The 18,760-nt window shown below is 40.2% G+C and overlaps 1 protein-coding gene across 1 annotated transcript in view; it reads left to right on the top strand.

Moving 5' to 3' along the window:
* LOC306966775 (partitioning defective 3 homolog) overlaps nucleotides 1–18,760 on the top strand; it is a gene marked incomplete at its 3' end in the record, with an annotated part of 100,316 nt that overhangs the window by 65,315 nt on the left and 16,241 nt on the right. The gene's annotated exons all lie outside the window — the stretch shown is intronic.

Here is an 18,760-nt window from a genome sequence, read left to right as displayed (position 1 = left end):
AGTAACTCCTCATTTGAAAGCTAAGACCTTGTTTCTGAATGTCTCTGAAAGATCTGAGTAGAAAGTGGTGGATCGCTGGTAACTGTTGCTCCTGATTGTGCAGATCCAGAGTTGAAGCTCATGAACTCTTCCCTTCATCAGCTCTGACAAAAACATCTCCACTTTAGCTCCACCAGACTCCGGACTTTCCCGTCACAAACGGGTCAAAGCCCAGCGGCTCAAAGCTCTGTTTTATGTGGATTTAAACTCCAGATTTAAGGCTGAAAACCAAAGCAGAACATTGGATAAGTCTTGGTCACGCCGTTCTTCTGGAGCGTCTGAAATGTCTCTCAAACCGTCCTCCTCAGGTTCTCATGTTTGAGCCGTGTCCTGGTGAAGGTCTGAGTGTGTCCTGGTGAAGGTGAAGGTCTGAGCCGTTCCTGGTGAAGGTCTGAGCCGTTCCTGGTGAGGTTTCCTCTGTGGTGAAGCCCTCAGAGTCTCTGAGGAGCTGGTGTTTCTACTCCCGGTTCGGCTCTAATGAAGTGAGAACAGGCAGATTCTTTCCTCCTGTTGCATCATCGGCTCAAACCTGCTCCTGTTTCATCAACTCAGGCTGAATAAAGACTCGTAATGAAGTGCAGAGTACACGCAGTACACACAGTACACACACAGTACTGCAGCAACAGCAGATTAAGCTTGTTTTATTATGGAGAAATCATCGACTTTGTGGATCGAGTCCAGTTTGTGGTGTGGATGTGAATATTCCAGACTCTGACGGTCTGAATGTCTTGAAATAGGCCTCTGTCTCTTTAAGAACCTCTGAGCCTTTAGACACGCCCCCTCCACACGCTGTCTGTGGCATCAGTGGGGAGGGGGTTCTGCTGAGGAGCAGTGGTTGGTTACTCGGCTCGGAGGCGTCTCCAGGAGGTGGGGGCGTTCCTAGGAGGACTCAGGCAAACCTATCCCTAAAATGGCCGCCATCAGAGTTTTTACAGATGACTCAGAAATACGTGAATGTGCCAAGGCAACACTTCAGGCATGTTTTTAATGAGGGAGCGACAGAATAACATGATGGAAAGCTTGAAAAAGTCCATTTTGCATAATACCCCCTTTAAGTCACATTTTTCCCCAATCTTTTTTATTTTTTATCTTTTTCAAATTTCTTCCCAAGTTTTTCTCTTTTTTTTTCAGATTCTGCGCACGTTTCCCCCCAAATGTTGCAAGTTTTTTTTTCATGTTCTGCTTCTATTTACATTTTTTTCATATTTTTTCCCCAAAATTTTTTGCCACATTTGCCCGAGTGTCTTTGTAAAAGAACCTTTAACCCCTTAACTCCCACCTGAACCGAGCACATTTTCTCCAGTTTGGCTTTACCCCAATCCAAAAGCTTCTGGAAAAAAGCTGTGAAAATAGCAACAAAACTGAGACGGAAACAATGATGGAAATGTGACAAAAAAGTGAGAAAACTTAGACAAAAAATGACAAAAAAATGACAAAAAATTTACAAAAAAATGACGGAAAATCTACACAAAATGGACAATTTTTTTTTTGAAAATGTGGCAAAAATGGACAAAAAGTGGCAAAAATGGACAAAAAACTGACCAAAAAAATTGACAAAAAAATGACACAAATTTGACAAAAAACTGACGAAAAAATGATGAAAAAATGATGAAAAAATGATGAAAAAATGATGAAAAAATGATGAAAAAATGATGAAAAAATGATGAAAAAATGATGAAAAAGTGGCAAATGGACAAAAAATGGACTTTTTTTTTTTTTTACAAAAAATGATGAAAAAATGATGAACATGTGACAAAAAATGTACAATTTGACAAAAAAGTTACACCCCCAAAAAATGATGGGAAAAACATCTGATGACGGGAGGAAAAAGATCCATTTAGATGAGTTTTGTAGGTCTTAGCTTTCAAATGAGGCGTTACAGGATTTGGGTAAAGCTGAACTGGAGAAAGGCGGGAGGTAAGAGGTTAAAACGAGACATAATGGACGTAATAGAAGAAAGCGCTGACTCGTCTGATAGTGGAGTGTCAGGATGAACTCTCCGGCGTGAGGAGCTCTGTGTTGTTGCAGCAGATGTTGACACCACGTCCATCCTGAGACATTGTTCTGCTGCAGATGCTGAAGTCGTCAGCGGCTCCATGGTATCGATCGTCCATCTCCTGCCCAGAACAATGCTCCAGATGAAGACTTCCTCTGCCCTCTGAGCTCTTCCTGTTATTGTCCCACATAATGCCTTCAGCACATGGGTCTGAAACGTAAAGTCAGGCACTTTAGCCCCGCCTCCAGCCTCATCTAAGGCACTTCCTGGTCTCATCATTGGTGAGGAACCGGAAAAAACTGAGGAAAACGCCTCTGTGGCCCCGGCTGCTCATGTTTCGCAGTAGCAGTAGTTGTAGTTGTAGTAGAAGTACATGGGGATCCGGTTGGAGACGTCTCTTCCTCCTCCTGGACCTTCTTCCTGTTTTCGTCTCCTGATGCTTTAAACACGTGGCTCTGGACCTGCAGCTGCTCGGACTCTCGGCCACATCTCAGAACAAACCTGCTCATTGTGTTTGTTTGAGATTGAATCTGGAAAGTCCCTCTCGGGGTTTTACAGGAGAGCCCTGGAGGAACTAAACATACGTGTTCAGGGGGAAATGATCTGTTTCTGACATGTCATTCTTTACTGAAGTACTGGAGGATCTTGGCTTGAGAAGTATTTGTGTCGAGAACTTCTTCCTTTGTAACTCTACATTACAGAGATAAAAATAACACTTTCTGCTCCACTACATTCCTACAAAGGCTCCAAAGTCAAGTTGCCCCATCTGAAACCAGGGCCGGAACGAATGGCCCGATAGCCGATATTTTATGTCATTTAATCTGATGTTATTTTTTCACAAATAGCCTCTAGTTAAACATGTATTATTAAAAAGTGACAAAAATCCAGCAAAAAAGTGACAAAAATCCAGTAAAAAAGTGACAAAAATCCAGTAAAAAAGTGACAAAAATCCAGTAAAAAAGTGACAAAAATCCAGTAAAAACTGACAAAAATCCAGTAAAAAAGTGACAAAAATCCAGTAAAAAAAAGTGACAAAAATCCAGCAAAAAAGTGACAAAAATCCAGCAAAGAAGTGACAAAAATCCAGTAAAAAAGTGACAAAAATCCAGTAAAAACTGACAAAAATCCAGTAAAAAAGTGACAAAAATCCATCAAAAAAGTGACAAAAATCCAGTAAAAACTGACAAAAATCCAGTAAAAAAGTGACAAAAATCCAGTAAAAAAATGACAAAAATCCAGTAAAAAAAAGACAAAAATCCAGTAAAAAAATGACAAAAATCCAGTAAAAAAGTGACAAAAATCCAGTAAAAAAAAGACAAAAATCCAGCAAAAAAGTGACAAAAATCCAGCAAAAAAGTGACACAAATCCAGCAAAAAAATGACAAAAATCCAGTTAAAAAATTACAAAAATCCAGTTAAAAAATTACAAAAATCCAGTAAATTCAGCAAAAAAATGACAAAAATACAGCAAAAAAAGTGACAAATGTTTCAATCATAGCAATAGAAATATATCCAACAGATCTGCGTCGACCGTCATTTTTGTCCAATATTTAAAAAATGGGAAACACTTTACAGTACGGGTAGTGGTAATTACTAGTGATTAGGGTTAGGGAGACACAGAGTATCTCTCGTTACTAAGAGATACAGGGGTAACTCTTAGTAATGAAGGTTGTACTTCTATTTACGTCGGTACTTATTGGTAATTCAAGGATACTACAGCAGCAATCCATCGGCAGTAAATGTGGTACTTCTACATACAGAAGTAATTTCTAGGATTGTGTGACTATAAAACAATATAAAACAGCATTAGGGAAAACAAGAACCTTCATTACTAAGAGTTCCCACTGTTTCTAGAAGTACATACCTTGTAATTCTCACTATAGTATCTTTTAAGTACCACAATACGTGCCTAGAATTTCCACTGTAAGTACCAAGGACTTAACGGCCTGTAATGTAAAGTGTTGCCTAACAGGGTCTTTAATCCTGTGAAGCTTCTAAACAGTAAAAAGTGTCAGTGTTGATCCGGGACAGCAGGGGGCGCTTTATTAGAGGAATAAGGCTGATTTTTTTCAGGACTTGCATGTTTAGAGGGAAAACCGATTCCAAAACAAAAAACTGCTCCAGTCACGTCTCCATTAATCACCCGCCAAAACCAAATCCATTCTCTCCTCTTTGCCATTGTCGTCACTTTTTATTTCCCTTGTGTGTTTTTGTCACTTTTTAATTACTTTTTTGCTGCTCTTCTGTCATTTTTTCTGCTGGATTTTTGTCCCTTTTTTGCTGGATTTTTATATTTTTCTGCTGGATTTTTGTCTTTTTTTGCTGGATTTTTGTCATTTTTTTTGCTGGATTTTTATCTTTTTTTTCTGGATTTTTGTCACTTTTTGCTGGATTATTTTTATTTATTTTTTGCTGGATTTTTGTCATTTTTTTGCTGGATTTTTATTTATTTTTTGCTGGATTTTCGTCATTTTTTGCTGGATTTTTGTTATTTTTTTGCTGGATTTTTATCTTTTTTTTGCTGTATTTTTGTCATTTTTTTGTTGGATTTTTGTCATTTTTTTGGTGGATTTTTGTCACTTTTTTGCTGGATTTTTGTCATTTTTTTGGTGGATTTTTGTCACTTTTTTGCTGGATTTTTGTCATTCTTTTGCTGGATTTTTGTCACTTTTTTGCCGGATTTTTGTCACTTTTTTGCTGGATTTTTGTCACTTTTTTGCCGGATTTTTGTCACTTTTTTGCTGGATTTTTGTCACTTTTTTGCTGGATTTTTTCACTTTTTTGCTGGATTTGTTTTTTTGTTTTTTTTTTGCTGGATTTTTGTCATTTTTTGCTGAATTTTTGTCATTTTTTTGTTGAGTTTTTGTCATTTTCGTCGTTTTTTCAGTCACTTTTTAGCTTTTGTTGTCGCGTTTACATCCTCATTTTCTGCCTCTGTTTTGAAGAAGCTTTTAGATTTGGAGAAAACATGTTCAGGCCGGGATTTAAGAGGTCAAGACTGTATGTGTTACTTTTGAAGGACCACGAGATCTTCCATCTTTCCTCATTTACTTCCATTTCCACTTTAGTTTTATCAAAGCTTTACACGACTCTGACCCTGGAAGACACACATACACGATACAGATGTTCTCGTAAACCCGTCCCGTTTGCTCCTCGTGTGCTCGTTCTGTCTCGTCCTGAAGAAACATGTTCCTCGGGTCCAAACGCCGGAGCACACGTGAGCTTTCCCCGAGTTCCTCCCGTCGCTTCGTCTTCAGGAAGTGACCTACAAACGGCCGTTCTGCGCGCCGGTAATTGGCTCTCGGGGAATAAGTGAATATGCAGAGTCTTTATTTAAAGCTCTCGTCGCGGGGAAGATTAATTGCCGAGAGAAAAGCGGTGGCTCTGGCTCTGGCTCTGCTCGTGGTTTAGCTCAGATTAAAGTGAAATCAAAGCCACTGTGGCCGACTCTGTGGGAATAAAAGGCTTTAGATTTGTAACTATTACACATTTCACAGCAGACGCTTTTCCTGTTCAGTGGAATTAAAGCAGAGGTTTTGTTTCAGTTTGAGACGAGACAAAAACACAATATAAATCCTCTTCAGCGCCTCTACCAAGCACTTTTTCTCCAGCTTTACACAAAACTAAAAGCTTCTCATCTGGGGTTTACAGCCTATAGAAAATAGTGCTCAAGACAGAGCGAAATAGTGCTCAGGACAATCCAAAAAAGACTTAAAAATGCAGATAACTGAAAGTCTTTTATCTGCACTCTTGCCTCTTACTGTAGTTGATTAATTCTATGTTGATGTTTTTATTGATTGTATTTGTTTTCTTATATTTATGAACTGTGAAGCACTTTGACTTGCCTTGTGTATGAATTGTGCTGGTGGGCGATTTCACAGGAAATATTAAAACTCTAAATGTACATAAGATCTGACTCCATAAGATCAATTTAAACCCAGTTAAACAGTTAAGTTTAAATATTAAAGTATCAAAAAGGTCTCGCCAGCGTGTTCGTTGATCCCAAGGTCTGAGGAGAAACCACCAGAATTCAGTAGCTTTAGTCAAAGAAGATTTATTCCCTATAACAATTACAATTTCTAAACACAGGTTATCTGAATGATAAAGTCCCGAACAATGTACACGGTGCTCGAACGGGGCGTCCCGGGAAACGTCACCGTCTATGTCTTCAGTAAGATGTTTTGTGGCTTGCAGAGTATAAACCCAATAGGTCTGCCCTTGCTTAACTCCCGCCTGAACCGAGCACATTTTCTCCAGTTTGGCTTTACCCCAATCCAAAAGCTCCTGGAAAAAAGCTGTGAAAATAGCAACAAAACTGAGACAAAAACAATGATGAAGATGTGAGAAAAAAGTGAGAAAACATTGATGAAAAAGTGGCAAAAATGTGCCAAGACGTTTAAAAAAATGTACGAAAAAATGACAAAAATAAAATTTGACACAAAACTGACAAAAATGTGGGGGAAAAATTGACGAAAAAATGACAAATAAAGTTACAAAAATGAGTTGAACACCCAACAAAAAAATGATGGCAAAAAAATCTGATGACGTGAGGATAAAGATCTAACTGCGCTCTTACAAATATATATCAGAAAAAACGTGACGTTCACGAAGAGATGGGAGATGAGTGGAGCTCAGGCCAAAGTCATCAAGCCTTTCTCTCAGCAGTTTTCCTCTAGAAGTGTCTCATATGGAGTTATTGTTCACAGCTCCGGTGAGGGCGCCGGACGTCTCCACAGGTTTGAGCAAAAGAACGCAAGAGCAAGAAATGGGGTTTTGTTACAGCGATGTGCGTGTGACAAGATTGGTTTCAACTGAAACTTAAAGCACATAGATTAAACTCATAAAAAACATTCAGTAGCATTATACATACATACAAATAAACTTGCCCTGCCCCCTGCCCTGCCTGCCTATAGCTCAGGGTCACGCCCCATTTGAAAGCTAAGATCTACATAACTCTTCCTCCAACAAAAAGCTGCCTCCTTGTTCTTGTCATCACATTTTAATCGTTTTTGTATCGTTTTGGTTTTGTTGTCGCATTTCACTTTTTTGAGTGTAACGTCACTGTGATCTGGAGGTGTCTCGTACCTTCTGTCTGAGCTACTTTACTGCAGAGGCTGATCTGAGTCTGGTTATAGTGACTGTGTGTGTCTGTATCAGGCAGTGGTTACCGGGTAACCTTAGAGATTACTTCTTCCTCTGAGACGTTCTGAGTTTAGATTTTTGCAAGTCCGGTTGAAAAATGAGGTGAAATCAGTCAGAATGTGCTGAATGTGTTGAATTCCCTGAAAACCCTGTGACCCCTGTGACATGAGACTGAGAGCTCACACTGTCTCCCTGTGTGGAGCTCAGACTTTCAGTAAAAAAACATTAAAGAGGGGGTATTCTGCTTTTTTCAGTCCCACAGCACCAGTCTATATCACACTACAATGATGACAAACCTCCTGTTGGTCTGTAAATGCAGTAAATTAGAATAACTGCCTTGTATAAAATGTCTCTCTCAAAATGGCTGTAGTGAATGTCTTGAAATAGGCCTCTGTCTCTTTAACCCCTTAACTCCCACCTGCACCGAGCACATTTTCTCCAGTTTGGCTTTACCCCAATCCAAAAGCTTCTGGAAAAAAAGGTGAGAAAATAGCGACAGAACTGAGACGAAAACGATGATGAAGATGTGACGAAAAAGTGAGAAAACTTAGACAAAAAACGGACTAAAAGTTATCAAAAAAATGACAAAAAATTGACCAAAAAATTGAGAAAAAGTGGCAAAAATGTCACAAAAAATGGACAGAAAATTTACCAAAAAATGACAAAAAATAAAATAAAAAATGACAAAAATTTGATTAAAAAATGACGAAAAATGACAAATATGATAAAAATGTTACCAAAAAATGAAAAAAGATTGAGAAAAAATGAAAAAAAAATGGAGAAAAAATGGACGAAAAAAGAAAAAAGGACAAAAATGTGACAAAAAAATGACAAAAATTTGACAAAAAATGACAAAAAAGCTACAAAAATGAGTTGAATATCCAACAAAAAAATGATGGAAAAAAAAGAATCTGACGTGAGGAAAAAGATCCTCTCGGTTCAGGCGGGAGTTAAGAGGTTAAAGAGGTGGTGTTCTGCTTTCTTCAGTCCCATAGCACCAGTCTATATCTCACTACAATGATGACAAACCTCCTGTTGGTCTGTAAATGCAGTAAATTAGAATAACTGCCTTGTATAAAATGTCTCTCTCAAAATGGCTGTAGTGAATGTCTTGAAATAGGCCTCTGTCTCTTTAAGAACCTCTGAGCCTTTAGACACGCCCCCTCCACACGCTGTCTGTGGCATCAGTGGGGAGGGGGTTCTGCTGAGGAGCAGTGGTTGGTTACTCGGCTCGGAGGCGTCTCCAGGAGGTGGGGGCGTTCCTAGGAGGACTCAGGCAAACCTATCCCTAAAATGGCCGCCATCAGAGTTTTTACAGATTACTCAGAAATACGTGAATGTGCCAAGGCAACACTTCAGGCGTGTTTTTAATGAGGGAGCGACATAATAACATGATGGAAAGCTTGAGAAAGTCCATTTTGCATAACACCCCCTCTTTAAATGTGCTATGTAAATAAAGTGGATTGGACCCCGGAGGTCGCTCTGTAACGGGGCCTCTCCCTCTTAATCCCCTCTTACATAAATCTGCTAATTTGTCCTAATCCAGCGCGGCTCAGATCAAACACACGAGGCGTAATTACTCTTAAACATGAGGATGACGTCCCGTTAAAACCGCTGTCAGTCTGAGGCGACTCCGGGACAAACCCAGGGAGGTAATTAGAGTCAGTTCAACTCATTTAACAGAAATCAGAAGTAAATCCTTCGTCAGACTGTGGGACATCCGAGTGAAGCTGTGTTTACATTTCGAGGCTGAGCATATTCCTGATTCCAGACGTTTTGCTGGTGCAGATGTGACGTTCACCTGCAGATGATGAAATAAACCTTAGCGTGTTTTATTCCGTGTAAAGTCGGCGGTGAAATTGAAAGTGGAATGGTCTTGAGCTCATTATCGATCGCTGCCTGTGCTCCGGGAGACGGCTCCATCCTTTTGGACACTTCCATTAGGTTTCAGACGGAGCTCCTCTCTGGGGACGGGGATTAGGAGGGGGGGTGGGGGGGGTAAGCCCGGTTTGTAGGTCACGGCTGGGGCGCGGGAGCCCGGCGTTCAGGGGGAGGCGGAGATTAAAGCCTTTACCTGAGGACTGAGATGGGCCGAGCTCAGACCCAGATAAAAAACTCATCTGCGCCGAGTTTACGGGTTTTTTTGGGAGGAGGAGAAACTGCACAGCGGCTCAGCTTAGGGGAAAAACATGCTCCTCCTGCGGCAGTTTCCTCTTTTAGGTTTTAAATGTGATTTAACTGAGGCTTAAACACATTCCATTAGCTTTGATATTTAATGTGTGTGTGAAGGAAAGACAGTGAGAGTCTGACCTCACAGAATAAGCATGGTTTAGTCTGTTCTTTACATGGTTTGGTCTGTTCTTTACATGGTTTGGTCTGTTATTTACATGGTTTGGTCTGTTTCTTACATGGTTTAGTCTGTTATTTACATGGTTTGGTCTGTTCTTTACATGGTTTGGTCTGTTATTTACATGGTTTGGTCTGTTCTTTACATGGTTTGGTCTGTTATTTAAATGGTTTGGTCTGTTCTTTACATGGTTTGGTCTGTTATTTACATGGTTTGGTCTGTTCTTTACATGGTTTGGTCTGTTCTTTACATGGTTTGGTCTGTTATTTAAATGGTTTGGTCTGTTCTTTACATGGTTTGGTCTGTTCTTTACATGGTTTGGTCTGTTATTTACATGGTTTGGTCTGTTATTTAAATGGTTTGGTCTGTTCTTTACATGGTTTGGTCTGTTCTTTACATGGTTTGGTCTGTTATTTACATGGTTTGGTCTGTTATTTAAATGGTTTGGTCTGTTATTTACATGGTTTGGTCTGTTATTTACATGGTTTGGTCTGTTATTTACATGGTTTGGTCTGTTATTTACATGGTTTGGTCTGTTCTTTACATGGTTTGGTCTGTTATTTAAATGGTTTGGTCTGTTATTTACATGGTTTGGTCTGTTATTTACATGGTTTGGTCTGTTATTTACATGGTTTGGTCTGTTCTTTACATGGTTTGGTCTGTTATTTAAATGGTTTGGTCTGTTCTTTACATGGTTTGGTCTGTTCTTTACATGGTTTGGTCTGTTATTTACATGGTTTGGTCTGTTCTTTACATGGTTTGGTCTGTTCTTTACATGGTTTGGTCTGTTCTTTACATGGTTTGGTCTGTTATTTAAATGGTTTGGTCTGTTCTTTACATGGTTTGGTCTGTTCTTTACATGGTTTGGTCTGTTCTTTACATGGTTTGGTCTGTTATTTAAATGGTTTGGTCTGTTCTTTACATGGTTTGGTCTGTTCTTTACATGGTTTGGTCTGTTCTTTACATGGTTTGGTCTGTTATTTAAATGGTTTGGTCTGTTCTTTACATGGTTTGGTCTGTTATTTACATGGTTTGGTCTGTTATTTACATGGTTTGGTCTGTTATTTACATGGTTTGGTCTGTTATTTACATGGTTTGGTCTGTTCTTTATATGGTTTTGTCTGTTTTTTACATGGTTTAGTCTGTTCTTTACATGGTTTAGTCTGTTATTTACTCTAAACGCTGAGGAGAAAACTAGAAAACGAGCGAAACATTTCAACACTGACTTTCACCTGCAGTGTCTCACCTTCTGTCTTTGAAAAACTGTGTTGTTCTGAGCAGAAGTTTGGATAACCGGACATTCTCCATCATTTACAGAATATTTTTGGCTTTGACAGAAAGTTCTGAAGGCCGTCTGTCATTATGACAGAATGAAAAGTCCAAACTCTGAGTCTCTGAGTCTCTGAGTCTCTGAGTCTCTGAGTCTCTGGGCTCGGCCTGAAGCTGCTTCACAGTGACTTTACTGTCACGACGATCCAACATGAAGCTCCTCACGTGAGCTGAGACACGGAGACACATGAAGGACAGAGATAAGAGGAAACACACCTTTTAACTAGGGCAGGGCGATATGGACCGAAAGTCTTATCCTCATATACTTGAATATGGTTGAATATCGATATATACGATTTATATCCCAATATTTTTCTCCACAAAGTGAGGGCTGTGAAACGAAATATTCACGGCCACAGGTTTGTCCATCCTGAGATCTGTTCTGACCTGAGCTCAGGCGAGTTGATCCGTACCTGTCTGGTCTTTGGAAGAGCTCGGTCACTTCTAACTTCACCCCGTTTGGAGCCATAGGAACACACTGGGAGAGGCCAAATGCTAACAACATCTTATGGATGGAGGCCAACTTTTTAAGTCTAAACAAAGATAAGACAGAAATTGTAATATTAGGAAATTCTTCTAATGTTCTCGACAACTGTGACAGCGCCATCGGCCCTCTGGCTTCCTTCTGTCACCCTTTTGCAAGGCATCTCGGTGTGTTTGTAGACAATGAATTTAAATTTGAGAAACATATAAATCATGTTGTCAAATCAAGCTTTTTCCATCTTAAAACTCTAAGCAAAGTAAAAAACTATCTCCCTGCCTGTGACTTTGAGAAAGCCATTCATGCTTTTATAACTTCGCGACTTGATTATTGTAATTCTCTGTACACTGGTCTTGGTCAGCGTTCAATTCGTCGCCTCCAGGGGGCGCTAAAGGCAGCCGCTCGTCTCCCTACAGGGACCAGAAAGAGACAGCACATCACCCCTGTGTTAGCGGCTCTACACCGGCTCTCTGTGTATTATAGGATAAGGTTGTTGTCTTTAAATGTCTCCATGGCGCTGCTCCTCTGTATCTGTCTGAGCTTCTGGTGCTCGGGCTCTGAGATCTGCTGATCAGCTGCTTTAAGAGGTTCCTCGCTCCAAATATGTGACTAAAGGGGACAGGGCTCCAAAACTGTGGACCGACCTGCCTCTCCACATCAGAGCTGCTCAGACACTTGAACATTTTAAATCGTTGCTTAAGACACACTTTTATGCAAAAGCTTTTAACACTGTCTAGCTCATACACAGCAGTTGTTTTAAATGTGCTATATAAATACATTTGATTTGCTTTGATTTGATTTGGTCTTTGTGTGTAACTGAGCGCACACACAAAGATCAACTCGTCTGAGCTCAGGTAAGAACAGATCTCCGTGTGTAAACACAGAGGTCTGTTCCTTTAAGTCAAAGTCGTTTTATTGAAAACTCACTGTAAAACATAAACACTGTATAACGAAGCTCTGTAATGTAGCCTTTAAATAAAAAAACATCTGAAATAAAAGATGGCGTATAAAACAAAGGTCAATCCCTTCCTGAGGGCAGCGTTTATATAGAAAGAGAAAACAAAATCAAGTTTAAAATTAACTTTTTTAAACATCAGTTTGAGATTACCTGTTTCTTTTTGATGATTTAAGAGCTAATCTGATGTACTTGACCTTCTTATTTAAAGATAGATCGATATATCTTAAATATCCATATATTGCCCAGCCCGACTTCAAACACATACACGAGACCTGCTGAATAATAATCATGGAAAAAAAGGGAAAATTGTAGAAAAAAATAGTGAAAAGAAAAAGCTGAAGAGACAGATTGAAAAAAAGGGGGACATTTGGGGGAAAAATGGGGGAAAGGTTTGGAGAAAGTCCTCACAAATATGGAGATATTGATTTTCGTCGATATCACTCCAGTACGAACATAAACGTGAACCAAGTTTTCCAGTGACAGAGACTCTGTGGTCCGGTCATTGAAGGCCAGGGCTGTCCAGGGAATCTCAACAAACATGTCAAATATAAAAAGTCAAAATGAGGCTAATACAGACGTAAAGCAGAAAACCTGAAGTGTGAGATCTCTTGTTTTCTGGACGTCTGACCCTGATGCGGCGCTGCTTTACCCGTGAGGACCTTGTTATAAAGCAGTTCCTCCTCTGAGCGGGCGTGAGGTCCTCGTCTGTCCCACGTTTATCTGGTAGAAAGCGGCTAATTGGAGCTAAACGGCTAAATATAGGCGGCGGTGACGAGGCTGATGCACGTGATGCATGAGGCTCATTAGCTTCAGTTCCTCCTCGCTCCTTTTTAAAGAAACTCCCCTCTGTGTTAATGTGGCTCCAGCAGCTTCTCTCCAATCACTGCTTCAGGCACTTCCTTCACTCTGCTGGACCTGCTCATGTGAGGCCGATGCCGATACGCACAGCCGATGTTTCTGACCGATACGCACAGCCGATATTTCTGACCGATTCTGTAATCCTGTGTATGAAGCTTCTGAACTGTAAACCGTGTTAGATCTGTGACAGCAGGGGGCGCTCTGTTAGGGACATAAGGCTAATTTATCGACCCCTTAACTCCCACCTGAACCGAGCACATTGTCTCCAGTTTGGCTTTACCCCAATCCAAAAGCTTCTGGAAAAAAGGTGACAAAATAACGACAAAACTGAGATGAAAACAATGATGGAAATGTGACAAAAAATTGACAAAAAATTTACGAAAATGTGATAAAAATGTAATAAAAAATTGACGGAATTTTTTTTTTTACAAAAATGGGACAAAAAAGACAAAAATGTAATAAAAAATTGACGAAAAAATCACTAAAAAATCACAAAAATGTGACAAAAATGTGATTAAAAATGAGGAAAAAGTGGCAAAAATGCCACAAGAAATTGACAAAAAATTGACGACAATTTGATAAAAATGTAATAAAAAATGGACGAAAAAAAATTACAAAGAAATTACAAAAATGTGACTAAGACAAAAATTTAATAAAAAATGAAAAAAAAAAAAAAATGGACAAAAAATGACAAAAAAGACAAAATTGTGATAAAAAATTGATGAAAAAAAAAAAATGACGAAAAAGTGACAAAAAAAGACAAAAATGTAAAAAAAAATTGACGAAAAAACAATAAAAAATAAATGACAAAAAAAATGTGATAAAAAATTGACGAAAAAGTGGAAAAAATGCCACAAGAAATTGACAAAATTTTACGAAAATGTGACAAAAATTTAATAAAAAATAGACGAAAAAAAAAAAAATGGACAAAAAAGTTACAAAAATGAGTTGAATACCCAACAAAAAATGATGGAAAAAAAAAATCTGATGACTGGGGAAAAAGATCCTCTCGGTTCAGGCGGGCGTTAAGAGGTTAAAATGACATCAGCAAATCCAGACTGATGAGGTTCAGATGTTTCTCTTTCTCTGAGGCCGAAGACCTTGTGGGACGACTTATTTAAAGCCCTGACTTTAGGCTTTATTGGCCGCTCTGCGATATTGTGAAATACCCACATATGACCCGGTCGATGTCGGGTTGACAGAGTGTGTGGAGTGTCTTTGAGTCGAGACACTTTGTTAGAGCTGTTTTCTTTTATAACATTTATGAAGATGATCCTTGAGTCTTATTGTCCTGGAGGGAAACATCAGCTAAAGCAGTTTAAGAGTCGTGTTCAGGTCTGGGGTTACTGGAAGTTTCGTAACTTGAGTTTTTACATGAAGTGTTTTGTCATCGCCGTCATCACTCTCCCTGATAATCAGAGCCAGATTGTGCTCTGTGCCCCCCCCTCACACCCCCCCCTCACTCTCCCCCCCTCACACTCCCCCCTCACTCTCCCCCGTCTCCCCCTGACGGCCGTGTTATTTGTGCCATAATGAACTTGTCAGGCCTCACTTCTCGCTCTCCCCGAGGCCCACGCCGTCACAGCAGAACGGAGGATGTTCATTCTTCATGAAGACGTCTTCATCGTCTCACACGTCTTCATCGTCTCTCACGTCTTCATCGTCTCACACGTCTTCAAACACGCCAGACTCACCAGGAGCACATACTGTATATGTGACGTCATACATGTGAAAACTGATCCGTCACATTCAAGGAGCAAATAGCCGTACAACAATAGTGTCAGATAGAATTATACTTAGGCACTTTTTAGGCTTTGTTTTGTGACGCAAAGATTCTACACCTTATTTATCCTGAATAAATGATGAGTCAACACTTACTCCATCATGAACAGTTGAGTTTGGTGTTTATAGAACATCAGCTGTTTGTGTAACTTTTACAGCTTTGTTTTTTCCAAACACATTCTGCTCTACTGTACTTTACTTTCACCGTCAAACTGCTCTGAACATTTAATATTGTGATAAAAGTTCATGAATTAAGATGTAAACTCTGCTTTGAGCAGATTTTTTGATAAGAATATGGAGACTTTCCTGAAATAAGAGAGTGAGAATCACAGTTTGGCTGTATTTGGAAACTGGGTTATAGCACTGGTTTTTGGGTCCTAAAACTATATGAAAAAATGACTGAATTCAAAATGTGTTAAATGTGCATGTAGTGGAGGCTCTGTGGAGTGTATATTTAAAAAAGTTATGGATTTGGAGTTGAAATGAAGTTGGTATGAAAGGCAAAAGAGAAAAATATAGCTGGAATCACAGACATGGAGGACACTGCCATTGAAATGAATGGAGAGCTGCTGCTGTCCTCAGGCTTTAGGCCCTGTAACTATTGTAAAAAATATCTGAATTCAAAATGTGGTGAATGTGCATGTAGAGGAGGTCCTCTGGGATGGAAACATAATAATGGTTTCATATCTGAAGCACAAGTGAAGTCGGTACAAAAGGTCAAAGACAGAAAACCTGCAGGATCGGCTCATGTCCATTGAAATGAATGGGATTTTTCCCTCAGAGACCAAGGACGTCCTGATCAGAGGAGTCTTTGAGCTCATTATATTTGGAGATGGAGTAAGTTTGTCAGCTTTAAGTTCGTGGACTCCAGTTTTAGTTAATGAGACTGAAGCTGTGAGGGATATTTCAGTCGCCTCCTGGAAACATAATGAAGTAAAAGTCTGTAGAACGTGGCCTGTTTTCACCGTGACTCTCCTAAACGCCGCCGCTGCTGCAGGCTTTTTGTTTTGTGGTTTTGCGGTTTTGTGGTTTGCGTTCTCCGCTCGCTCCTGACCTGATCTTCTGGAGGCGTCCGGAGCCGGAGCAGCTGTGAAAACGCTGGCTTTGCCGAGCGCTTTGCTGACAGACGGGGTTTCCAGGGGCACTTTTCAAACTCCGTCAGAGGGTTGGAGGGTTTTGCTCCCGAGACGCTGAACAAATGACTGTGTGGTTTCAGAGTTTCAGAGTGAGAAGTGTTTGTTTTAGAGGAGGAGGAGGAGGAGGAGGAGGAGGAGGAGGAGGAGGAGGAGGAGGAGGAGGGAGAGCTGTGTCACTGTGGGCAGAACAAGGCTTTTTCCACTTGTGCTGCTTGTGTTTATCGGACATGTCTGAAGGTGTTTTTGGAGACAGAAGGAATCTGCTTAGACAAGGCCATACTTTGTGGCACCTTTTGCATATAGAGCTCCGCAGCCCCGCCCACATTTATGTTTATGGTGCATAGTATAAGGGGGCCCACACTTCTGCAGACCACTGTAATGCAGAACAACTTTGACACAAACTGGATACATCTAAAAACACACCGTGACACTGTCATACAAACATGGGCCTGGTCTCATTACAGAGAGTGGGTCGGTGTGGGGTCGGTGTGGGTCGGTGTGGCTCGGTGTGGGTCGGTGTGGGTCGGTGTGGGTCGGTGTGGGTCGGTGTGGCTCGGTGTGGCTCGGTGTGGGTCGGTGTGGGTCGGTGTGGGACGATGTGGCTCGGTGTGGGGTCGATGTGGCTCGGTGTGGGGTCGGTGTGGGTCGGTGTGGGTCGATGTGGGGTCGGCATGGGTCGGTGTGGGCTTTATTTCCTCACCGTTGTTGGTATTAAAGAGTAACCATGATCTGTTTCTGATGCGGTGTTGTAATAATGATTACTCAGTCAGTTTGTCCAGTGTTTAAAGGAAAATGAAGATGAAGGTGAAATGGGGGGGGGGGGATTTTCTTCTTCCCACTTCAGGCAAAACTGGAGCTTGCTTTCTTTATGTTGAAATTAGTGTGTGTGTGTGTGTTTGCTTTATGACTGTACTATACAGTATATGTACTCTATCAGCACATAATGAACCCTGTCGGCTCAAAGTTGCAAAAACACAACCAGTGATTTTAGTGAAAACAACAGGTTCTCTTTCAAATATGAGGATCAATAAAGTATAACTTAATCCTGGTTCACCTTAACCCAGACGTGAGGCCCCCCAGGGCCATAAAAACCCCAGTAACAGTTCTGCTGGTACAGTGTGGTGTCTGCTAACCTCTTAACTCCCGCCTGAACAGAGAGGAGCTTTTTCCTCACGTCAGATTTTTTTTCCATCATTTTTTGTTGGGGATTCAACTCATTTTTGTAGCTTTTTTGTCATTTTTTTAAATCATTTTTTTTGTCATTTTTGTCAATTTTTTATCAATTTTTTGTCAAATTTTTTATCAATTTTTTGTCAAATTTTTTATCATTTGTTGTCATTTTTTGTCAAATTTTTATTAATTTTTAGTCAAATTTTTATAATTTTTTTTGTCATTTTTTGTCATTTTTTTGTCATTTTTTTGTCAATTTTTTGTCATTTTTTTGTCCATTTTTTGTCAATTTTTTCAATTTTTTGGTCTTTTTTTTGTCCATTTTTTTGTCATTTTTTTGGTCATTTTTTGTCATTTTTTTGTCTTTTTGTCAATTTTTTATACATTTTTAGTCAATTTTTTATCTTTTTTTTGTCTTTTTTTTGTCAATTTTTTGTCCATTTTTTTCATTTTTTTTTTGCCCATTTTTTGGTCTTTTTTTTTGTCAAATTTTTTATCAATGTTTTCTCGCTTTTTTGTCACATTTCCATCATTGTTTTCGTCTCAGTTTTGTTGTTATTTTCACAGCTTTTTTCCATAAGCTTTTGGATTGGGGTAAAGCCAAACTGGAGAGAATGTGCTTGGTTCAGGTGGGAGGTCAGTTGTTAAATATGTCTGATCCTGAACACGTGCGCCCCCTGTTGGCCTGCAGGTTCCTCTCCTCCTGTCGCGCTCTGACCTCTCAGGTTAATGTGCTGTGAAAGTGTCTCTCCCTCGTGGCTGTTTCTAATGGAGTCTAATCGTGTGTGAACAGACTCTCCGCTCAGTCTGGAGCTCTTATTGATTCTGACGCCCGAGTGCAGGAGTCTGGACGGTTTCCTGTGCGGTCAGCTGACTGGACGCTCCGCTTTAGACCAAAACCACCCCCCCGTGCCCCCCCCCCCCCTCCAGCCCCACCCCCAGAGCTGCATTCAACACGGTGTCTATAATGACTTTGCTACAGTCCCCATTATCCTCCCGTTGAAACTAATGGTAACTCACCGTCCAAACAAAATAAAGGAGTTAATTAAACAGCGGCTGCTAACCAGAGCTGAAGCACGTTAGCTCCATCACGGAGAACAAGGAGCCAGGTTTACCCAGGTTTACTGGTTTGGCGAGAGGGGGGTTTAAATAAATACAGTGTTGTATGATCTGTTTTGGGGATTTAGCTGTTGAGCGCCAACAGTCCAGAGCGTTTTTCATGATATTTGTATCACCACAACGTGTTCTATGTTACACCATGGTCTGGGTGATACTGGATTCTGATTGGCTGGTGCATTATTTTGGTGTAACCGCACACGTAGTCCGGTGGTTAAATCACTGGGATGTCACTCCGCTGTGGCGTCGCCATAGCAACGCCTGACACAGCTGAACCAGATAAAGGCGTAATTAGTGACTGACAGGAACGTATGAGATGGATTTAGTGTTTGCTAAATGTTTGTAGAGGAGAGTGAGCAGCTAGGTTAGCTACTGTTAATAACATATGAGCTTTACATTTCTATTG

This window comes from Gobius niger, assembly GCF_951799975.1.
Source record: "Gobius niger genome assembly, chromosome: 8".
NCBI lineage: Eukaryota > Metazoa > Chordata > Actinopteri > Gobiiformes > Gobiidae > Gobius > Gobius niger.
This window is presented reverse-complemented; position numbering and strand designations above follow the sequence as displayed.